Raw genomic sequence first — 25,659 nt, 5'->3', positions numbered from 1 at the left:
GAAAAATAGAAATACAATATATTTTAAAGATCATTCTACATATTGGTTAAATTAATCTAGATTATGCTTTATTTGGTAATGTTAAATTACTAGGAAGGGGTGTGAGCAGCTGGATATGGGAGCACAAATAATCAGGATTATATAAGAAGCTGCATAAGGAACAAGGAAGTCTGTCTTTGAACTGTTCCATGTTAGGAGGTGCAGCTTGGAGGTTTGAGCATGGACTGGAGTACACTGCTAGTGTTAAAATTGCAGCTCCAGCCCTCAGTAGCTCTGTGACTTTGGGCTTAATCTGCCTCTCTTCAGTTCCCTTATCTGTAAAATGGAAATAGAAGTATCTGCTATGTAGGGGTATATAAGAATTAACTGAGCATTTAGTGTTATGAAGTGTTTGCATTTATGTTTTCTACTGCAAATATCTATTGTTAACTTAAATATTAAATGCATTTATTGTTTTTATTAGCTCTGTGACTTTTATTTCAGCTTTTGATCTGAGTCTGTTTTCTTGCTCTCAAGCTTTATGAGAAACACAGGAATCAATAGAGATTATTTCAACTGAATTTAGAGCTTATCTAAGAGAACTTCAAGGGTTAGGAGACCAAACAAAACAAGAAAAGAGGATTTAAAAGAAGAAATTAGATTAAAAGTTTAAGAGATTAAATGGGTGGATAAAGAAACCCAGCATGTATTTTAGATAAAAGCTGGAAAAGCAATAGTGCTACTCTGCTTAGTCAATGGCTCCTGACCCCATTAGCAATAAATGTTTAATCTTACTCTTATTCTTATTAGTCATGAAAAATGGACAGTTTTTTTTTTCCTATGAAGAAATGTATTAAGCATGATCTGTGATTTCCTCTCAGGAGTAATAATAACTAGAAAAATAAAGAAGTGCTGATAATATGAGAAAAATACAAAAAATAATTTGTTAAATCCTCCATAGATGTCAAATATAAATAATATTTGCGTGGAAATCAATGTTAGTATCAGATAAGATTAGTTAAATTTCAATTTGTATCTTTCAGTTGCACAATATAAAATCTAGGAACTTTTAAGGGAGAACTATAAAGAAATCTGAAGAATATCAAACAAATGAGAGATTGGTTCAAATATGTTCATTTACTCTTTTTTTAAATTGAAGTATAGTTGACATACATATATTAGTTTCAGGTGTACAATATAGTGACTCAGCATTTATAAACTTTACAAAATGATCACCAACTCAGTAAGTCTGAATACCTTTGTTCACGCACTTTTGATCATTATTGATTTTGCAAGATTAAAGATTTCAAAAAATGTGATTTTCTATAGTTAAATAATTTAGGCCTAGAGGCAAATTTGTAATATACTTACAGTAACTGTAGGAGTTTATGGTATCTATAATCAATATCTATATCTATATTCATATATCCACCATTATCTATATCATCTAGATCTATATATTTAGTCCTACTTCATGTTATCTTCCAATCTTTATTTCCTCATCCATTTTTTTTTATCTTACTACATTATAACTGTGAAAGCATCCTTAATCATTTAAAAAATGAAGCAGGATATCAAAAAGACACATGAACACAAAGGGGTAAATAAGGCCTCAGTAATCATTTGCCTTGTTGCTTTTTTACTGCTTTGAACATAAGCAGCCATGTTGGGTCTAATAAATATGATTAGAATTATGGCAGAGATTTTAGTTTCTAGTATTAATGGGAAATCATTGGAAGGTAAACTATTCTTTCCTTCTTTCCTTGATTTTCCCTGATAAAGGGGGTTTTCATTTGCTGGAATTCTATTTCATTCCTTCTTAAGACCTATTAGACCTTATTCTGTGATAGTGATTAAAATCTTAGTCTACTTTTGTTTATTTTAAACCACCTGATATTTTATTGTTGGTATTTATCATATGGTTCCTTGATTTATTTTTTTACTTAATCCTGAGGGATGGAGAAGCCCATTAGGTAGTAACTAATGATCAAGGACTTTTTCCTTTTCATGTAAATCAAAGGAAATTTTATTCTCGATTTCAGTATCTTGAGTTTTCATTAACTTCCACACATTAATGTACTCCAATCAGGTTCTCAGATTTTATTTTTAATGTCATGCCATAGAGACAGATAAAATGTGCCAAACTCATGATTATCTTGGCAGTGTTGTTAAATCAATACTTTTAATTTTCTCATGTAGGCTATACTGTCTTTTGTGACTAAAAGTCATGGTAGCTTTTGAGTTTTTTGAATCTAGTTGTTCTTCTAGCACCTGCTGACTAATTATGTATGGTCAGAATAACCTATAGACTGCATTCAGTCCTTTATTTCTATATAAATTCTTGATTTGAGCTTTTGTTTTTTTTCTAATTCTACTTTAATCACTATTTCGATAACAGCACTCTAAGATGTTAATTTAAAAAATAGATTCAGAATTATATTCAGAAATTAAACCAGACTACAGGTATCTATTAAGATTTTGTGAGCTCAAATGAAGGCTTTCATCTTTTTGTCTGTGTGCCACTATATCTCTGCCACTATATCTCTGAGGACTGAATAGCAGTCATTTTAACATACCTATTGTATGTCAACATTTTCAACAAAAAAAGTACTGCATACTTTTGAAAAATCTTAGTATTTACATGTTCGTGAAAGGTATATTAGTGTGTAAAATTTATAGATGAGAATGATTGTCAGTATTTTGAATAAAAATGCCTTAGAGTTTATTCCCTCTAAAATTTAAATGTAGAATGAAATGGTGTTTCTAATAAATTTCAAGAATGGGAGCATTGGGAAGGAAGTGGCTTAAGCTAGGGTTTTTTAAAAAGCAATAGTGGAAACAAATGTTACCTTTTGAGTAGGCTCAGTCATGATAGCTATCTCTGATGTACTGTGCTCATTTTAGGAGTTGTCTTCTCAGTTGCCTGCTTATCAAGAACTGTAAATAAAAGAAAAAGATAAACCTTGTATGTACCAGTGTCTCATTTTTCTCATTCAAGCTATTCTTTACAGTGAATCAGAAACACTACTTTCCAGTCAGCAGTACACAGCGTAGTCTTATTTTTCTGTCCATAGTCCCTTTAATGTTTTTAAAATTTTTTCAAAACATTTCACATTCATTCTTTTATTTGATCTTCACCAAAAGCTATAAGATAGGTAAGGTGATATTAGTACCCCCATTTTACAGATAACCAAAAACAACAAAAACAAAACAGAAAACAAAATAAAACCACACACAAAATTCCCAAAACCTGAGATGTTGAACAATGTCTGAGTCTCACTGGAAGACCATAAAATAGCTTCTGGCAGAGACCTTGGGTGTCCTGACTTAATTTCATTTCAGAAAACATGAAAGTTCTTGATATTGGCTAAAGGAATTTTCCTCCCTTGGCTTTCCCATTTACTTTCTTTTAATAGGGCCTGCCTTGCCTTCAAATGGTCCTCCTTTACCTCAGACCCCTGGTAAACACACATTTCGCTAAATTCCTCCTCTTCTAGGACACACTGTGAATCTGCTAGGAATTGCCTTCGGCTAGCAACAGAGAAATGACTAACAGCTTAAACTCCTAAGGTTTCTTATGATGAATTCTTCCCATTGGAGTCAGAGCAGCTTCCCAGAAAGGGTTATGTTTAAGTTAGGACTAGATTGATAACAAAGAAATTTTTCATGCTGACAAAGGGATCAGGGGAAGTCATCCCCATGTGTTCTGAATTCCAATGGAATCATATTAAGAAAAAAAATGAACAAACTGGAAATGGTTCAGACTGTTATGGAGGCCCTGTAAAGGCAATGGAGATCCAGGTGCCTTCCATCTTTCTGACCTAGAGTTGTTAGTACATAACTTATGTTATGGTCTGAATTCTGTCCCCTCAAATTTATATGTTCAAGCCTTAACCCATAGTCCCTCAGCATGTGACTGTACTTGGAGATAGGGCCTTTAAAGAGGTGATTTAATTAAAATAAGCCCACTAAGGTGGGCCTTAATACAATCTGACTAGTATATTTATAATAGGAGGAAATTTGCACACAAAAAGAGACACCAGGGATGTGCATGCACAGAGGAAAGACTATGTGAGGTCACAGCAAGAAGGCAGTCATTTTCAAGACAAGAGAGAAGCCCCTGAAGAAACCAGATTTGCCAATGTCTTGATCTTGGACTTTCAGCCTACAGAACTGTGAAAAAATTAACTTCTGTTGTTTAAGTTACCTAGTCTGTGATATTTTGTCATGGTAATCCAAGCAGACTCATACAGCTTCTATATTTAAGGCTGCCTCTTACTCCAATATGACTGCTGAAACTCTAGCCACCAGTTTATTGTTTGTAAAAGAAGGTTGGAGGAATGGGAAAAATTGCCTGCTGCTTATCCCCTTTTGGAGCCTTTTCCAATAACAGTCTACAGTATTTATCTTTCTGTCTGACTTATTTTGCTTAGCATAATACCATCAAGTTCCAGCTGTATTGTAGCAAATGACAAAATTTCATTCTTACTATGGCTGAATAATATTCCATGTGGAGTCCAGCACAGGGCTTGAACTCACAACCCTGAGATCAAGACCTGAGCTGAGACCAAGAGTTGGATGCTTAACTGACTGAGCTACCCAGGTGCCCCTTTTTCTCCATCTTTTGAGATGATCATATGATTTTATCCTTCATTTTGTTATTTTGATGTATCGTGTTGATTGATTTGTGGATGTGGAACCATCCTCACATCCCTGCAATAAGTTTCACTTGATTATGGTGTATGATCCTTTCAATGTATTCTTGAATTTGTTTTGCTAATATTTTGTTGAGGTTTTTTGCATCAGTGTTCATCAATGATACTGCCTGTAATTATTTTTTCTTTTTTTTTTTAAGATTTTGTTTATTTATTTGAGAGAGAGCTTGAGAGAGAGATCACAAGCAGGGGGGATGGGTAGAGGGAGAAGCAGACTCCCTGCTGAGCATGGAGCCTGATGTGGGACTTGATCCCAGAAGTTTAATCAACTGAGCCACCTAGGTGCCCTGTAATTATCTTTTTCTGTGGTATCTTTCTCTGGTTTTGATATCAGGTTAATATTGGACTCATAAAATGAGTTTGGAAGTGTTCCCTCCTCTCCAATTTTTTGAAAGATCTTGAGAAGAATATATATTAAATCTTCTTTGAATGTTTGGTAGAATTCATCAGTGAAGCCATCTGGTTCTGGACTTTTGTTTGTTGGGAGGGTTGGTTTTTTGTTTTTGTTTTTAGATTTATTTATTTGAGAGAGAGAGAGAGAGAGAGAGAGAGAGAGTGTGTGTGTGTGTGTGTGTGTGTGTGTGTGTGTGTGCAAGCAGGGGGTGGGGCAGAGGGAGAGGGAGAGAAGCAGACTTCTCAATGAGTGTGGAGCTCAACACGGGCCTTGATCTTATGACCTGAGCTGAAATCAAGAGTCAGATGCTTCACTGACCCACTCAGGCACCCCTCTTGGGAGGTTTTTGAGTAGTGACTCAATCTCCTTACTAATAATTGGTCTACTCAAGTTTTCTTTTTCTTCTTGATTCAGTCTCAGAAGATTGTACATTTCTAGGAATTTATCCATTTCTCCTAGGTTGTCCATTTTGTTGATTTATAATTGTTCATAGTAGTCACTTATGATGCTTTGTATTTCTGTGGCATCAGTTGTAAATTCTCTTTCATGTATGATTTTGTTTATTAGAGCCCTCTTTCTTTTGTTCTTGGTTACTCTCATAAAAGTTTATCAAATTTGGTTATCCTTTCAAAGAACTGGCTCAGTTTCATTGACCTTTCCATTTTTTTTAAAGACTATATCATTTGTTTTTGTTCTGATTTTTATTATTCCTTCTTTCTACTGACTTTCAGCTTTGATCTTTTTCTAGATCCTTTAGGTGTAAGATTGGATTTTTTATTTGAAAATTTTCTTGTTTTTTGAGGTAGACCTGTATTGCTATGATTTTCCCTCTAGAGCCACTTTTTCAGCATCCGAAAGATTTTGGTATGCCACATTTCTGTTTTCATTTGTCTCTAGGTGTTTTTTAAATTTCTTATTTGATTTCTTTGATGACCTATTGGTTGTTCAGTAGCACTTTATCTAATTTTCATATTTTTGTAGTTTTTCCAGTTTTCTTCTTCTAATTGATTTCTAGTTTTATATCATTGTGATTAGAGAAAATGTAATATGATCTCAATCTTCTTTAATTTATTGAGACTCCTTCGTGGCCTAATGTGATCTATCCTGGAGAATATTACATGTACACTTGAGAAGAATGTGTATTCTCGTGTTTTCTGTTGGAATGTTCAGTATGGATCATTAAGTCTAATGTGTCACATAAGGTCAAGGTTTCCTTATTAATTTTATGGTTTTTTTTTTTTAAAGATTTTGTTTATTTATTGGACAGAGAGAGACACAGTGAGAGAGGGAACAAAAGCAGGGGGAGTGGGAAAGGGAGAAGCAGGCTTCCCCCTAGCAGGGAGCCCGATGTGGGACTCGATTCCAGGACCCTGGGATCATGACCTGAGCCGAATTCAGATGCTTAATGTCTGAGCCACCCAGGCGCCCCTAATTTTATGTTTTGATGATCTATCCATTGATGTAAGTGGGGTGTTAAAATCCCCCACTATCATTGTATTGCTGTTAATTTGTCCCTTTAGGTCCATTAATATTTGCTTACTATATCTTGGTGCTCCTATGTTGGGTGCACCCATATTTATAAATGTTATGTCTTCTTGTTGGACTTACCCTTTTACCATTATGTAATGCCCTTTTTTGTCTGTTATTACAGCCTTTGTTTTATTTTGTCTGCTATGAGTATAGCTACACCAGCTTTCTCTTTATTTCCATTTACATGGAGTATCTTTCTTCATCCCTTTTCTTTCAGTCTGTGTGTGTCCTTACTTCTGAAGTGAGGCTCTTGAAGGCAGCATATAGATGGGTCTTTTTTTTTTTTTTTATCCATTCAGCCACTTTGTCTTTTGATTAGAGATTTTAGTCCATGTACATTTAATTATTGATAGGTATGTACTTTTTGCTACTGTGTTAACTGTTTTATGCATGTTTTCATAGTTTCTCTTGTTCCATTCCTTTTCTCTTTCTCTGTTCCTTTATGGTTTGATGGCTTTCATTAGCATTATGTTTAGATTCCTCTCTCATTTTCTTGTGTGTGTGTGTGTGTGTGTGTGTGTGTGTGTATTTGCCCTAGTCTTTGCTATGTTTGCTGTGAGGCTTACATATAACTTTCCATGTATATAATGTCTGTTCTGACAACTTAAACTTAAATTTGAACAAATTCCAAAGTTTTACATTCCTCCTGACATTTTACATTTTTGATGTCACATTTTATGACTTTTATTTTATATTTTCATTAACCAATTATAGTAGTTTTAGTTAATTTTTACCATTTTTGTTTTTTAAACTTCATACATTATAACTGATTGATTTTCTATCTTTACTATATATTTACTTTTTTTTTTTTTAAAAAAGAGGGAAAGAGAGAGAGTGAGCACAAGTGGCAGGGGCAGAGGGAGAGGGAGAGAGAGAATCTTAACCAGGCTCTATGCCCAGCAGAGAGCCAGACACAGGGCTTGATCATGAGATCTCATGACCCTGAGAACTTGACCTGAGTTAAAATCAAGAGTTGGACACTTAGGGGTGCCTGGGTGGCTCAGTCGTTAAGTGTCTGCCTTTGGCTCAGGTCATGATCCCAGGGTCCCGGGATCGAGCCCCACATCGGGCTCCCTGTTAGGGGGAAGCCTGCTTCTCCCTCTCCCACGCCCCCCCCCCCCCCCGCTTGTGTTCCCTCTCTCACTGAGTCTCTCTCTGTCAAATAAAATCTTAAAAAAAAAAAAGAGTTGGACACATCCAACTGAACCACCAGGCATGCCTATATTTACCTTTCTAGTGAGAATTTTACTTTTATATGTTCATATACTTTCTTGTTATTAGTTCAATTTCTTTTCCGTTTAGAGAAGTCCCTTTAACACTTCCTGTAAGGCTGGTTTAGTGATGGACTCCTTTAGCTTTTGCTTATCTGGAAAACTCTTAATTTCTCCTTTAATTCTGTGTTATAACCCTACCAGGTAGATAAATCTTGTTTGGATTATTTTTTTCTTCTCAGCACTTTGAGTATGTTGTGCCATTTTCTTCTGGCTTCCAAAGTTTCTGCTGAAACATCTGCTGATAGCCTTATGAGGTTTCCATTGAATTGTTTTTCTTTTGCTGCTTAAGATCCTCTATCTTTAACTTTTACCATTTTAATTATAATCTATATAAGTGTGGATTTCTTTGGGGTCATACCTTTTTTTTTTGGAGCTCTCTGGAATTCCTGGACCTGTATATCTGTTTCTTTCCCCAGATTAGTGAAGTTTTCAGTCATTATTCTTCAAATAAATTTTCTGGTCCTCTCTGTCTCTTCACCAGCTGGGATTCCTATAATGTGAATGTTATTTCACTTGATGTTGTCCCAAATGTCTCTTAATTTATCTTCATTATTATCATTATTTTTCTTTCTTCTCTGCTTGAGTGAATTCCATTGCTTTCTCTTTGAGGTTGATGATTCAGTGTGGAGGGTGGAGGACTGGTACATGGCCCAGCTGAGACACATTACCGCACTATGGCATGGGGTTGGGCACGTAACTCCATTAATCTTGAAGAGTGTGAAGAGAAAATATGGTAGTTAAAAATTATTAGGTTTAATTCAGAAGACATATTTTATAGCAAAATGTCAGTAGAAAGTACAGGCTATGAGGAGAAGCTAAGGGTTTTTCTCTCTGTGTTGGCAATTAGATTTTAAGAGATTCAGCTGCATATTTAGTAAATCAAGAATAGCACCACAGAATTAGACTCTGCAGTACTGTTGCTTTGATTTTGATATAATTCTCTGACACTCTAAAACTTCTGTTCATTTTATCCTGGATTTCCCTTTACAGAAGTAACACAATAGGGAGTTATGTGTATAAGACGACAGATTATAGCTGAAGACACACAATCTAGGATATTACAATATTATTAGATACATGTTTTAAAGCCATATTGTTTAAAAATTGTTTTGTTTTGGTGATGTTGGCTGAAGGGTGGTGTGAGTTCCACACACAGTAAAAGGAAATTCTAACATCAACCAATCAACAAAAAAATGAATACTGTCTTCTTTCTCTAAGTATGGGGAAAGANNNNTGGGAGGTTTTTTGTTTTTCTGGTTTTGTTTTTTTGTTGTTGTTGTTTTGTTTTTGTTTTTTTCTTTTTTGATTTCTTTCTGGAGTTTATCTTTCAGTAAATCTGCATGATATTTTAAACCAGTGGTTTTCAAAGTGTGGTTTCTGAATTAACATCACCTGGAGAATTAATAAAAGTGCAAATGATCAGGCCTCACCCCAAAGTCAAAAACTTGGGAATAGGAGGTTCAGTCATCTACATTTTATCCAGCCATTCAGGAGATTTTTATGAATGATATAGTTTGAGAGCACCAGTTTAGACCACTGATTTGGCTAGAAAATGTGGCCTTAAATGCTTTAATCAAGTCAAACTTTGCATTTTTTTCTTGCATTTAATAATTTTATTTGCTTTTATGAATCAGCAGTAACATTTTGAAATGTAGTGTTTCTAGTACTGCAGCTTTTGATTCGGTACAAATTTTATTTTAATTTGTTCAAAATAATGCACTACTTACACAACTTTGGAAAAAAATCACATATTGTTTTCCTCTTAAAGCTTTTATTTGTTTTAAGATGAGCAATGTGAATTAGACTCTGATTAAAACCTCAAGGAAATTAACAGAATTTAGATGTTATAATCATCTCAGGCCTATTATGTTTTTCTTCTAAACCTAATGCAATATCTCTATTAATCATATTATAATATATCCATTAATTATTATTTACAGAGTAGAAAGTTTTGTCTATGTAGTTGTCAGGTCAACAGGAAAAATTAAAGGATGTCAAAGGAATGTGATTGACCTTATGAATGATTGATGCTTTGAGTAATTAATGTATCCTGCTTTGAAAAATAATACTTGCCTCTGATTTACCACATAGAGTAGTCATTCATATATCAAATCTCTATCATATATAATATGTATATATAAAATGTCTACCAAAGATATGGGATAGGATATAATATTTAATGGGGAAAAACTTACCAAGAAAGGATTTTTGAATAAACATCTGAAGGAGTTGATAGAAATGAGACCTGTGAATAATCTGGGAGAGGAATAATCTGGACAGAGAGAAAAATAAAGGGCAAAGGTACTGAGTAGGAGTATGCTTATCCTGTTCCAAGTCATCAAGGAAGCTAATGTGGCTAGAGCAAAGTGAACAAGGGAGATAGTAGCAGAAAACAAAGAAACCATATGGATCACTTTTGCACAAGTTTAGGCCAGAGATAATTATGCCTTGATCATGGTAGAAGTGGAGGTCATGAGAAGTATACAGATTAGGGGTCTTTTTTAAAGGTAGATGTAGCAGAATTAGCTAATAGATGGATTTAGGCTGCAAAAGAAAAAAATAAATCAAAAATGATTCTGGGTTTCTGTCCTGATCAACTGGATGATTGGAGTTGCTAACACTGGGAAGTAGAAGAATGGTAGGAAAAGCAGATTTTGGGAGAACACTGGGAATTTGATTTTGGACATAAAACATTTGGAATGCATCGTAGATAAGCAAGTGGATATGTCAAGTAGATAATTGGAACTACAGGTCTAAGGTTCAAGGTAGCAGATGGGGCTATAATTTTTGGAAATAACTTATAGGTGGAATTTTAAAATGCAGTGCTAGCTGAGTTCACATAGGGACTGAGTAGACACTTGAGTTCATATATATTCCAGTGTTTAGATGTTAGGGTGATGAAGAGGGATCAGAAAGAGAGACTGAAGCATGGCCAGTGACATCAGTTGTATCAAATTTTGCTGCTATATCAAGTAATGAGAAGACTGAGAATTGATCATTGGATTCAGCAACATGGAAGCCTTTGGTGACGTTGTCAAGAGTGGTGTTGGTAGAGTGGTAGGGTGAAAACCTAATTAGGGCAAGTTCAAGAGAGAATGGGAAGAGGCAGAAGATACTGATAAATATTTCAAAGTTTTCTGTAAAAGCGAACAGAGGTAAAGAGCTGTAGCTAGTTGGGGGTGTGGAGTCACCTGTTTTTGCTTGTTTTTTTGTTTTTATATTAGATGACAAAAGTAATATTTCTGGATGAGAATAATGTACTTGGAAAATAAACAATCAAAACTGTGGGGAAAATAGTGGAAAGTTACCAGAGTGATGTAATGTCATCCCTTTTGCCTCACCTTAGCACACACTAGAAAGATTGGCTCTAGATAGGACAAATAGTTTAATAAGAGAGAGGTGAGTGTAAACAGAGACAGATACAGTTCTTGGATTGACACGAAGTGGTTAGTGATTAGAAAGGCTTTTCTTGTTGCTTGTATGTTTCAGTAAAATTGGAAGCAAGTCATTGTCTGGGATGAGAATGAAAGAAGGTATGTGGGAAATTTGAGAAGAGAAGATAGGAAATACTGGTAGATTCACTACTGCACTAGGGCCCACCTGAGGTTTATGGTCATAAATTTAAGGGTCATCTGGCTATATGGTACAAGCATGCATAGAGTAGACAACCAGCTGGATTTAACCAGAATTGAGATTTTATTTGGCAAAGTAAAAGCTTTTAAAGTATATGCACAGATTTTAATAAAGAAACATGGAAACTAATCTGGATAATGAGTGAAATAGGTAAATAAGAATGATGGAAGCTTATATAATCAATTTATTGTAGGTCATGGAGGGATTTTAAAAAGTAATTAAAATTGTAGTACTAAAGGGACCTGGAAGCAGACAGAAAGTGGGGTGCTTGAACATAAGATTAAGGAAGGGGTATGGATATTGTTAATGGCAATGTCTAGACTGTAACTTGGGAGTAAGACTGTGGTATTTATATTTGCTTACTTTTTGATGTTATTTATTTATATCACAAATCATAATTTTGTGCTCCAAACAGATTTTACCTTAAAAGTTATTATTATTTTTTATCAAGAAGGAAAATACTAATTTCAAATAACACAACAGATTGAAACATTTGGTTCTGTCCTAGAGCCATTTTGAAAATCAATCCAAGAACTAATTTTCAAATAATCTTGTACTTCTATTGTTTCACCAGCTGTTTGCACTCAGAAAGTAAATGAAATGCCAAAGATGTTTACATAATGAAACCTGAATTACTGAGTTCTACTTCCCAAGAGTTAAATGATGTTAATTCTAAATGAGACTATTGAATTTTTTTCTGGAATCATATCCAAGGCTGGGCCCTTTCTTTACTAATATGCGTTATTGCTTCAAATTAAAGTAGTTATTTATTTTTAGAAGTTGTATCTAAATTATTGTCTTCTGAAGTTTTGCCACTCAACATTCTATCACACCAAGGTTAAAACCAATATTAAAAAATATATGTTTTGGAGCACTTGGGTGACTCAGTTGGTTAAGCCTCGGATTCTTAATTTCAGCTCAGGTCATGATCTCGGGGTCATGAGACTGAGCCCCATGTTAGGCTCCATGCTCGGTGCAGAGTCCACTTCTCTCTCTCTCCCACTCCCTCAGCACCTCTCCCTGCTCGCACTCTCTCTCTCTAAATTAAATAAGTAGATCTTTAAAAAAATTTTACAAAAATGTAATTAAGTATAACTTTGAAAATATTGCAGAGTTTCATTTAATAGTTACTCATAGGTTTATACAACGCAAGGTTGTATAATCCTTATTTTCCAGATGGGCAAATGAAATTAGTTAAAATACCTAGAAGCCAGAGTTCAAAGGCCATCAAGTTCTCCTGAGCCTTGATTTAGTGATATGATATTAGACATAGGGTCTACCCACTAATTTCCTCCAATGTCAAAGAGACATTTTGAATGGATTTAAGCTATAAAAACATTTGGACTAACATGAAATTAGATTTCATGCCTGTATTTCTTTCAAAATAATAAGATGATCTTACAACTTAATCTCAGTAATAATTCAAATAAGAAAATTACTCAACTAAGTATGTAGTTAGCATCCTGGGTGATTTAATTTTACTAGGCCAAGGATGTCAAACATGAAAATCAAGAACTATATTCTGCCTATTCCTTCTTTGTCCCTAGCAGAGAGAATTTATCTGTCTCATTACCCTTTGCTGAATCTAACCTCGGCGTCAGAGTCAGTCTCAAAACAGCATTATAGACAGCCAGTACTAGTAGATAAATGTTGACACAGTAGAAGAAAACTATTTTATGTTCAGGCTCTAAATTAAACATTTGAAAGAATTAATACTTCCAAATATCTCTTTTATAACCAGAGAGTAGTATGAGTACTAAAAAAGTCTTGGCTGAATAAACATAACTCTAAGTTTAAATTAACTAGGAAGTATTGCCAGGTATTAGGCATGACTATGGGAAAAGCATAGGATATATAGTGTTAAATAAATACAGTCGACCATCAAAAACATGCCTATGAACTGTGTGCGTCTACTTATGTATGATGGATATATATATATATATATACAGTGCAGATATAGATATATATATATATATACAGTGCAGTACTGTAAATGTATTTTACTTATGATATTCTTGATGACATTTTCTTTTCTCTTTCTTTTTTTTTTGTTTTTTTTTAAAGATTTTATTTGAGAGAGAGAGAGTGAGTGAGAGAGAGTGTGAGTGGGGGGGGAGGGGCAAAGGGATTGGGAGAAGCAGACTCCCCACTGAGCAGGGAGCCTAATATGGGGCTTGATCCCAGGACCCTGGGATCATGACCTGAGCCGAAGGCAGACTGTTAACCAACTGAGCCACCCAAACACCCCTTTCTTACTTGATTTGTTATAAGAATACACTATATGATACATATAACATACAAAACGTGTGTTAATTGACTGTGTTATTGGTAAAGCTTCTGGTCAACAGTAGGCTATTAGTAATTAAGTTCTTGGGGGGGGGGTCACAAGTTATGTGTTGATTTTTGACTGTACAGGGTGGTCAGTGCCCCTAATTCCTGCATTGTTCAAAGTTCAACTGTATGATGTCTTTTCTCAGGGCCCACAGTTTTTAGAGAACGTTGGGTGGTTAGGGTTTTGGACAGACATGAAACAGTTTATATCACTGTTACAACTTGAGGTCATTTTTACAAAGAAGTATAGCATGCCATGAGAGTAAGACAGAGAAACTCAATTTATGTGGGTGAAGTGTGAGGTCTCAATGTAGAAATGACATTAAAACAGAACTTTAGGGACGCCTGGGTGGCTCAGTCAGTTAAGTGTCTGCCTTCAGCTCAGGTCATGATCCCAGCATCCTGGGATCGAGTCCCACATCAGGCTCCTTGCTCAGTGGGGAGCCTGCTTCCCCCTTTGCCTGCTTCTCCCCCTGCCTGTGCTCTCTCTCTCTGACAAACAAATAAAATCTTTGAAAAAAAAAAAAACAGAACTTTCTGGTGAATGGGTATTAATCATAGCAAGACATTAGTGCCTTTGGGCTTATGTGTATGTAGTTGGGGTTCTTGGGGGGAGATGAAAATATTCTTTCATAGAGCCTCAGGAAGGAACATGCTGGGCATGTTTTAGGAACAGAAGAAAGGCCAGTGTGTGGAGAAACTCCCAAGTAAAACAGAAGTCTGTGCAAGAATATTATGGTCCACTTATGAAACAAACTAAAATGATTCATAATTTGAATCATTGATGGAAGATACTAAAACATGCTCCATTTCATCTTCATGTTGTTTAAGTGGTATAGGTTGAAGGAAAATTGCAGTTCTTTGAATGGTATGAGGTGAGCAAGTCAAGATGGTATATAGAAACAACTCTTCTGAAAATCTTTTCTTTCCAGATGATTACCTAGGAATTCTGCATGATGAGGACAAGAAACACTTTATTTTAACTTTTATTTTCTTAAAGTTTTTATTTAAATTCCAGTTAGTTAACATACCGTGTAATATTGGTTTCAGGTATACAATATAGTGATTCAATAATTCCACACAACACCTGGTGCTCATCATAACACATGCACTCCTTAATCCCCATCACCTATTTCACCCATATGCCCATCTACATCCCCTCTGGTAACCATCAGTTTGTTCTCTAGTTAAGAGTCTGTTTCTTGATTTGTACCTGTTTCTCTTTTTCCCCCTTTGTTCATTTGTTTTGTTTCTTAAATTCCACATATGAGTGAAATCATATGGTATTTGTCTTTCTCTTACTGACTTATTTTGCTTAGCATTATCCTCTCCAGCTCCATCCATGTCATTGCAAATGGCAAGACTTCATTCTTTTTTATGGCTGGTTAATATTCCATTGCATATATATACCACGACTTCTCTATCCACTTATCACTCTATGGATGCTTGGGCTGTTTCCATAATTTGGTTAGTGTAGATAATGTTAGTATAAACTGCAGGGTGCATGTATCCCTTTGAATTAACATTTTTGTATTCTTTGGGGAAAATACCTAGTAGTGGAATTGATGGATTGCAGGGTGGTTCTAGTTTTAACTTTTTGAAGAAACTCTGTACTATTTTCCAGAGTGGCTGCACCCGTTTGCATTCCCACGAATAGTGTGAGAGGGTTCCCCCTTCTCCACATCCTTGCCAACACCTGTTCCTTCTTGTGTTGTTGATTTTAGTCATTCTGACAGGTATGAGGTGGTGTCTCATTGTCATTTTGATTTGCGTTTCCCTGATGATGAGTGATGTCGAGCATCTTTTCATATGTCTGTTGGACATCTGTATGTCTTCTTTGGAGAAATATTTGTGTCTTCTGACCATTTTTTAGTTGGATTATTTGTGTTTTGTGTGTTGAGTTTTATCAGTTCTTTATATATTTTGTATACTAACTCTTTATCAGATTTCTCATTCTTTAGGTTGCCTTATAGTTTTGTGGATTGTTTCCTTTGCTGCATAGAAGCTTTTTATTTCAATGAAGTCCCAATAGTTTATTTTTGCTTTTTTTTTGCCTCAGGGGAAATATCTAGAAAGAAGTTGCTACGGCAGATGTCAAAGAAGTTACTGCCCATGTTCTCTAGAATTTTTATGGTTTCAGGTCTCTCATTTAGGTCTTTCATCCATTTTGAATTCATTTGTGTGTATGGTCTAAGAAAATGGTCCAGTTTCATTCATTGCATGTTGCTGTCCAGTTGTCCTAACACCATTTGTTGAAGAGACTTTTTCCCAATAGATATTCTTTTCTGCTTTGTTGAAGATTAATTGACCATATAGTTGTGGGTTCATTTCTGGGTTTTCTGTTTTTTTCTGTTTTTTAAGTAGGCTCCACACCAAGTCTGGAGTGCAGTGCAGAACTCATGATCCTGAGATCAAGACCTGAGCTGAAATCAAGAGTTGGAAGCTTAACCAACTGAGACACTCAGGCACCCCTGGGTTTTCTTCTTTGTTTCATTGCCCTGTGCGTCTACTTTTGTGCTAGTACCATACTGTTTTGATCACTACAAATTTGTAATATAACCTGAAGTCTGGAATTGTGATGCCTCCAGCTTTGCTTATCTTTTCATGGTTGCTTTGGATATTTGGGGTCTTTTTGGTTCCATATAAATCTTAGGGTTGTTTGTCCTATCTCCGTGAAAAATGCTGGTAGTATTTTGATAAGGATTGCATTAAATGTGTAGATTGCTTTGGGCAGTGTAGACGTTTTAAGAATATTTGTTCTTCCAATCCATGAGCATGGAATGTCTTTCTGTTTCTTTGTGTCATCTTCTATTTCTTTCATCAGTGTTTTATAGTTTTCAGGGTATGGGTCTTTCATCACTTTGGTTAGGTTTATTCCTGGGTATCTTATGGTTTTTGGTGCAATTGTAAATGGAATTGATTCCTTAATTTCTCTTTCTGCTGCTTCATTATTGATGTATAGATATACAGCAGATTTGTGTACATGGATTTTGTATCCTGCAACTTTACTGAATTCGTATATTAGTTTTAGTGTTTTGTCAGCTGGTTGTCTATATAGAGTATCATGTCATCTGCAAATAGTGAAAGTTTCACTTTCTTACTGTTTTCTTTACCTGGTTTAGGTATCAGGAAAATGCTCACCTCATAGACTGAATTTGGAAGTTTTCCTTTCTTTTCTATTTTTTGAAATAGTTTGAGAAGAATAGGTATTAACTGTCTTTTTAACATTTGGTAGAATTCTCCTGTGAAGCCGTTTGGCCCTGGACTTGTTTGTAGGGAGTTTTTTGATTACTGATTCAATCTTTTGTGGTTATCAGTCTGTTCAAATTTTCCATTTCTGCCTGTTTCAGTTTTGGTAGTTTATATGTTTGTAGGAATATATCCATTTTTTTGTTTGTTTGCAGTTTGTTAGCATATAGTTTTTCATAATATTCTTATAATTGTTTGTATTTCTGTGGTGTTGGTTGTTATTTTTCCTTTCTCCTTTGTGAATTTATTTATTTGGGTTCTTTCTCTTTTCTTTTTGATACATCTGGCTAGACGTTTATCAATTTTATTAATTTTTTCAAAAAATTTTTTCCTTGATCTGTTCTGTTTTTTTGTTTCTATAGCCTTTACTTCTGCTCTCATCTTTACTATTTCCTTCCTTCTGCTGGCCTTAGTCTTCATTTATTGTCATTGTTGTTGTTGTTGTTGTTGTTGTTGTTGTTGTTTTCTAGCTCCTCTAGGTATAAAGTTAGGTTGTATATTTGAGATTTTTCTTGTTTCTTGAGGTAGACCTCTATTGCTGCATACTTCCCCGTTAGGACCACTCTTGCTGCATCCCAAAGGTTTTGGACCTTTGTGTTTTCATTTTCATTTGTTTCCATGTACTTTTTAAAAAAATTTCTTCTTTGGTATCCTGGTTGACCCATTCATTGTTTAGTAGCATGTTGTTTAACCTTTGTGTGTTTGTGGTCCTTCCAAATTTTTTCTTGTGGCTGACTTCTAGTTTTATAGCATTGTGATCTGAAGAAGTGCATGGTATGATTTCAGTCTTTTTGTATATGTTGAGGTCTGAGTTTTGACCTAATTTGTGATCTTTTGGAGCATGCCCCGTGTGCACTTGAAAAGAATGTGCATTCTGCTGTGTTCGGATGGAATATTCTGAATATATCTGTTAAGTCCATCTGTTCCAGTATGTCATTCAAAGCCACTATTTTCTAGTTTATTTTCTGTTCAGATGATCTGTCCATTGCTGTAAGTGGAGTGTTAAAGGCCCTACTGTTTTGCATTATTATCAATCCGTTACTTCACAGTTGTTATTGATTGTTTTATATATTTGGGTGCTCCCATGTTGGGTGTATAAATATTTACAATTATATCTTATTGTTGGATTGTCCCTTTATTGTAATATGGTGCCCTTCTTTGTCTCTTGTTACAGTCTTTATTTTAAAGTTTAGTTTGTGTAAGTATTGCTACTCTGGATTTTTTTTTTTTTTTGACAGCCATTTGCGTGATAAATGTTGCTCTCTCCTTTCACTTTCAATCTGCAGGTGTCTTTAAGTCTAAAATGAATATCTTGTAGGCAGCATATAGATGGGTCTTATTTTTTAATCCATTCTAACACCTTATGTTTTTTACCAGAGCATTTAGTCCATTTATGATCAAAGTAATTACTGATAGATATGTATTTTGTCATTTTGTTACTTATTTTGTTGTTGTTTCTGGAGATTTCTCTGATCCTTTCTTGTCTTTGTCACTTTTGGTCTCTCTTTTGCGCTCAAAGAGTCCCCTTTAATATTTCTTGCAAGATGGTTTAGTGGTCACAAACTCCTTTAGTTTTTGTTTGTCTGGGAAACTCTTTATCTCTCCTTCTATTCTGAATGATAGTCTTGCTGAATAGAGTATTATTGGCTGCAGATTTTTCCCATTCAGCACTTTGAATATTGTCAGGCCACTCTTTTCTGGCTTGCCAAATTTCTGTTGAAAAAAATCTCCAGCTAGTTTTATGGGTCTTCCTTTGTAAGTTAAGTTCTTTTGTCTTGGGGCGCCTGGGTGGCTCAGTCATTAAGTGTCTGCCTTCGGCTCCCTGGGATCTAGCCCCACATCAGGCTCCTCCACTGGGAGCCTGCTTCTTCCTCTCCCACTCCCCCTGCTTGTGTTCCCTCTCTCCCTGGCTGTCTCTCTCTCTGTCAAATAAATAAATAAAATCTTAAAAAAAAAAAAAGAAGTTCTTTTGTCTTGCTGCTTTTAAAACTTTTTCTTTATCACTGTGTTTTGCAAATTTAATTACATGTCTTGGTGTTGGCCTGCTCTTGTTGATTTTGATGGGAGTTCTCTGTGCCTCCTGGATCTGGATGTCTGTTTCCTTCCCCAAATTATGGAAATTTTCAGCTATTATTTCTTCAAATAAATCGTCTGCCCCCTTCTCTCTCTTTTTCTTCTTTTAGGACTCCTATTATATGAATGTTATTACATCTGATGGAGTCACTGAATTCTCTTAGTCTATTCTCATGTTGCACAATTCTTCTTTGTCTCTTGTTCAGCTTCATTATTTTCCATTATTTTGTCTTCTAAATCACTAAAGCATTCCTCTGCTTCTTCCAGCCTGCTGTTCATTGCATCAAGCCTGTTTCCAGTCTTGCTTATTATATTCTTCATCTCTGTTTCATTCCTTTTTAACTCTTTCATCTCTGTGGTAAGGGTTTCACTGATGTCTTACATTCTTTTCTGAAGCCCAGCTAGTATCCTTATGATTGTTGCTTTAAATTCTCCATTAGGCATGTTACTCATATCTGTTTAGATCTCTCGCTGTGGTCTTATCTTGTTCTTTCATTTGGGATAAATTCCTCTGTCTTCACATTTTGTCTACGTCTTTGCCTTCTCTGTCTTAGAAAAGCTAGTTATGTCTCCTATTCCTAAAAGTAGTGGCCTTCTGAAGAAGAGGTCATGTAGTGCCCAGGGCCTGGCACTTCAGGAATGTCTCTGGTGTGTGCTGCATGAGCTCTCCTGTTATGTTTTGGCTACTCTGTCCTTCAGGCCAGTCCTCTGCAGAGGCTCCCCTTGCCTGCTGTGGGCAGTGTTTTGTCCCTGGTCTGAATGTTGGGAGTTGTAACTAGGTACGTTCTGGTCTGCTTGTGAAATGAGACCTGACCACTTCCACCAGAGCTGAGGCGCTGCAGAACTCTGGTTGGGAGACATGGTGTGAGCTGGGGTTTGTGCTGGTATTTTGGGACAGGGTCCCACCCCACTGGGACTGAGGAAGGTTGGGAATGGCAGTCTTGCCAGATATCAGTGGGGTGGGGCTTGCTGTAAGCAAGTTAGGCAGCCAGTGTCAGCACTGTGCTGCTTCCCACAAATGTTTGCTCTATGTTTATTCTAAGGTGCAGAGGTTAGAAATGGCACTGGCCAGTTCCTTTGTTCCCAGAGAGGTGTCTCTGAATGCTGCCTCGCAGGGATGCACTCTAAGAAAAGTGAATAATTTCCCCTCTGTGTGCTCTAGCTGTTTTTCAGATTGCTGGCCCCAGTTGTTTGCCTGCCTTCTCCTCAGGAGCAGTGCAGTGCCCCTGGGGCTCTATCCCAGCCAAGCCTGCTGACCTTTAAAACTCTAGTCTTTAAGCCCTGCTGGTTAGAAGAACTCATGCAATTCAGCCCCCTTCTTTCCTAAACCAATGGTTTTGGGGAAGTGTTCTCCTTGTGTGTTCCCCGGTATGCTCCTGTCCCTCTCACCCTCTCCCCTTTGCAGCACCCCTGATCTATTTCTCTCCTAAACCAAATCTCTGTACTTCCTAACTTCTTCAATGTAGCTAGCTTCTTCTCTCCCTTTAGTTGTGGAGTCTTCAGGTCAGTTTCTGGGGTACTTAGGATTATTTGATAGTTATCTAGTTGTGTTTGTGGGGTGAAATGAGCCTATGGTTCTCCTACTCTGCTGCCATCTTACAGACTCTCAAGAAACATTTTTTATAGTTTTTATTTAAATTCAATTAATTAACATATAGTGTGTATTATTAGTGTCAGAGGTAGAGTTTAGTGATTAATAAGTTGCATATAACACCCAGCGCTTATCATATCAAGTGCCCTCCTTAATATACATCACCTAGTTACTACATCCCCCCAATCTCTCCAGGAACCCTCAGTTTGTTTCCTATTGTTAAGAGTCCCTTATGGTTTCTCTCTCTCTCTGATTTTGTTTTATTTTATTTTTCCCTCCCTTCCCCTATGATCCTGTGTTTTCCAAGAAACATTTTTTTTTAAAGGAGAATTTATGGAAGAATTTTATGGTCTCCAAAGTCTGGGGTTTGTATCAGGAATAGGCTGGAATCAAGAATTCAAGTTCTGTGTAGATCCCACGAATCACTCTGTATCTTTCTTGTGCCTCTATATTAAGTCTTCAATCTATCCCTGCTGTGTTTTCTTTTTCCTAGTGAATACTCTTTGAGTGAGACCTCATCTCAACCCAGAAAATATATTGTTGCATTTTGTATGTAAAGTCACACATTTTAAAATGACATAATTATACAAGAGTAAAATTTACATTTAAAATGTTCATAAGGAACTAAAATAGTGAAGGTATATTTATTCAAAGCAGTCACTTAAAATTCAGAAATTCAAAAGCTTATCAGTAATAACCATTTGGTTGATATTTAAATATGTTCAAATGTGAAAGCATAAGTTAAAACAGAGTCAAGCTACTTGTTGTAATCATAAATTTAAGAGTTTTCATTGTCAAAATTATAATTTCGTTAAGTTGAATGTTTTTGCTTGTCTTTTTCTTTATGAAAAACATCTAGTTCTCAATATATATAATAACTGGAATGAGAAGGTTGATATTAACTATGGCCACTGTAATCTCTCAACATCCTCAATATGTATCTTTAGTTAGCTAATTTTATTTTCATGATGATTGTTCCAAATTTATCAACTGTATTCTAGATTCTCACCAATTATTTCCTGAACTCGTAAGTGAAAATAGAAGTCTTTAGATGGATATGCTTCTTACTTATTTTCCCAACCAAATTCAACCTGACTACAAAAGGAAAACAGTGAGGAATCTGTATTTGAAGGGCAAATAGAACATGGGGGAAACATGGAGAAACTAGAACATGTTGAATATTCTAGTTCAAAACCAGTAGAACTAGTAAAAAATAAAAGAGAACAGAATTAATTGATAAGAGTGTAGTCTTGGAGAAAGTAGGAGAGAATGATATCCATTGACACATGTGAGATTGGTCTCTGAAGGGGAATGGATGTTATCTCCTTTGTATCAGGGGGGAAAAGGTCATAAGGATCAAGATGTTACATAATCAATATTTTTGTTTCTCAGAGGTAGAGATGACATTTGTTAGCTTTTTTAAATTAAAAATTATCATTTAAATTTATTTTGTTCATATTAACAGCATAGAACATTGATATTTTAACTGGCAACATTAACAGATCTAATTACTTTGCAGGGGAAAAAATAGAGGTTCTGTCAAGAGCAGCTCCTACAGTTATCTCCATGTAGCCCTATATACCTAGAAAAGGATTCATGTGGACAAAACCTTACATAATTAAAATTTATCTTTTACAATAAAACTTTACTAGAAGTATCCAAATGCTTGGTATCTGACACATTTTCTTTCAAACAATACATGAATACTTGTACCTTATGTTCTTGGTAGATTCCCAGTGAGGATATTTTTACCATTTACTGTTTAAAGCTTATTTTTTTTAAACTTTATATTAAATGGGATATTAACTTCATCTTAAATTAAGACAGGACTTGAGATGGTTCATATCTAGACCTCTCTACTTACTTCATGCTACTTATTTTTCTACTTATTTCAGCCCTACCCCATGGAATTGCCTTATTAGAATTTTCTAATATGTTTAGTAAAACTGATATACAGCATAACACTTCTCTTTTCTTTTTCATTTTCATAAATTCAATGAACCTATGCAAACTCTTTTCTTACTTCTGTTAACAGGAATTAAGACTCTCCTCCTCTCATTGTTACTGATAAGTAACTTAATGGTTGCTCTTTTCACTTTTCCTAGTAAGAGTTTCAGAATTTAGTTTTGAACTTAATTCTTAAAGATTTTCTAAAGCAGTAATTCCTTCAAGTTTTAATTTTTAGTTTTCTATTGCCTTGTGTTGTTTCCAGTTTTATTTTACCTAGGCCATCACAGATGCTTTTAGGAAGGGGGTAGGTTATCAGTAAACTAATTAATTTTAAACAATAGCTGATGATTAGCTTATAAATTTATTTTATTGAACGGATGTCTTATTATTCCTGGCATAAGATATTAGATTCAAATTAAATATTATCAATAACATGTTGAATAGTAATACCATATTAGCAAATTGTGATTATGAGTTTCTTTAAAATATGACTTCAAAGTCTAAGATGTGTTTCGAAAAACAAATGAATTGCTATAACAGTTTCAAAATAATCTCCTATAGTAATGTGATCAAAGAAGCTTCTGTACCTATGCAATAATTTATGTCACCTTGAATCATCTGGAGAGAGGACATTGAAATCTTGTTCATTTTAGTAACCTTTGTTTTTCAACCTGGCAAGTGGAGGTGTATTTAATATTCTGTTACAGTACATACAGCAAAAGCTTACTTAGTTGGTATATTTTCAGTTTAGATCCTCCTTTTGATTTAGTACTAAAAGATTATTCTGAATATAGATTAGTCTGTAGGAAACAATTTTAGTTTATCTCTGGACTTACTTCTTATAATGGCTACTTATTCTAATACTTAGCAAAGTACCAGATTCTCACTACCTCCCTATAATCTATTGATCCCTCATTGATTCATGTTGATGAAAGTAGTGTCGTGAAGAGTTCATACAAAAGTGACTATATCTCATTTTTCTTAATCTATTTTCTTAAAAGGATGATAAATGTTAATTTTTGAAGATGGGATAGAAAGAAAAGCAAGTGATTTACTAATAACTTGGAGAAAAATTATTCTAATCAGCACATTGAACCAGGAGATTCTGTTTAACAGAGGTGGTTTAAAAAAGATCTTGAGGGGTCCCTGGCCAGCTCAGTCAGTACAGCTTGTGACTTTGGGTCTCTGGGTTGGGAGTTTAGGCTCTATACTGGGTATAGAGAGTACTTAAAAATATATCTTAAAAAAAAACTTAAAAATATAAATAAAGCATGAAGTAACATTTGTTATTTATAGTATGTTGTAGAGTAAAATCTTAATTCAAAAATATCCCTTATACTTTAGAGTTCAGTAAAAAGCAGTATGTATTTTATGTAATGATTGAAGATCAAAAGCCATATGATATCAAAGGTGATTGTAGAATGATAAAAAATTGATTAATTGAATTTTCTCTTATCTTCTGCTACTAATTTCTTAAGTTTCAGTTACTAAATAATTACCGTAAGCTGCTTTATAAACATAATATGTGAAGTAATGGTTTTATTTTATAACCGTATTTGAATATTAATGAGGTCCCATTTTATATACATGGAAAGCAGACACAAAAATTAATTTTTATGCATTTTGATCAATATTGTGATTAAATGGTTTACTATATTTTAGTAAATAAATAGTTAGACTTTGGAATTTGAATTAAAATACATGCTTATTTTATAAATTGATGAGTGAGTATGTGTGTGTCTAATCTATGTAAATACTGGTTTAGCTGGCCAGTTAGGTTGTTACTTAAAAGTGTTATCAATAACTAGTTAACAAATCTAAAGCTCTAGACTTGACTCATGGATATGCCATAAATGTCTACTGGTAAATAGTAATATGGAGTTATTAGCTCCACTAGAAAAACAACTTAAGTCAGATACTACTTGCTTTTCTTAAAAAAATATGTATTGAATGCTTCCCATATGCAGGTACTTTGCATACACTACCTTATTTGATACTCACACCAACCTTAAGTCCCATTTGCAGATTGGGAAACTAGAACTTAAAGATGTAAAGTAGTTTTCCAAGGTCACATGACTAATACAAAGTGATGCTTTATTGAAATTTTTGTTTGATTCTTCAGGACATAAGTTTTTCTTTACATTATACCACTTTCTTTTTTTTGTATATAAAGGAAAAAGCTGTTCTTATGTTGATATTTGTGAGAGAAAATCAACCAGATTCCTTCATGATGTCTAAAAATCACAAGCATGAACATATTTTAAAATCTTTTCACGTGGGGCGCCTGGGTGGCACAGCGGTTAAGCGTCTGCCTTCGGTTCAGGGCGTGATCCCGGCGTTCTGGGATCGAGCCCCGCATCAGGCTCCTCCACTATGAGCCTGCTTCTTCCTCTCCCACTCCCCCTGCTTGTGTTCCCTCTCTCTCTGGCTGTCTCTATCCTGTCGAAAAATAAATAAAATCTTAAAAAAAAAAGAAAATCTTTTCACGTGAATCACTTTTCCATTAGGAATCATTGGTCATTTTGCACATCTTTGCACCATAAAATCATAACCTTTTCCGTTTTGATTTGTTTTCCCTTTTAATAGATGAACAGTTGTGGATGGAACACTGAAACACTTTTCCAAATCACTTTTTGCTTGTTTCTCATATAGAGCATGTGGTAAAATAAGAAGCATACAATAATATTCAAAATTCTAATTTTTTATTTATCTCAAACCTCTGATTTAAGACTAAGAATTAATTAGCCCTTTGCCCATTCTCTTTAGTACCTTCCCAAATACTAGCAATTGGCTTCTACTTGTTTATTTGGTGGGAGGGGATAATTTTCGACATATGAACATCAGATATGTTGGTTGCACTGAGAGAACATGAAGCCACAGTAATATTTGTCTTAGGTCTGAGAGCTAAAGCATGATAATTTGCGCCAAAGACAAATTGTA

This window comes from Ursus maritimus, unplaced genomic scaffold (assembly GCF_017311325.1).
Source record: "Ursus maritimus isolate PB19 unplaced genomic scaffold, ASM1731132v1 scaffold_13, whole genome shotgun sequence".
NCBI lineage: Eukaryota > Metazoa > Chordata > Mammalia > Carnivora > Ursidae > Ursus > Ursus maritimus.
The sequence above is the reverse complement of the archived record's forward strand: the minus strand, read 5'-3'. Positions refer to the sequence as shown.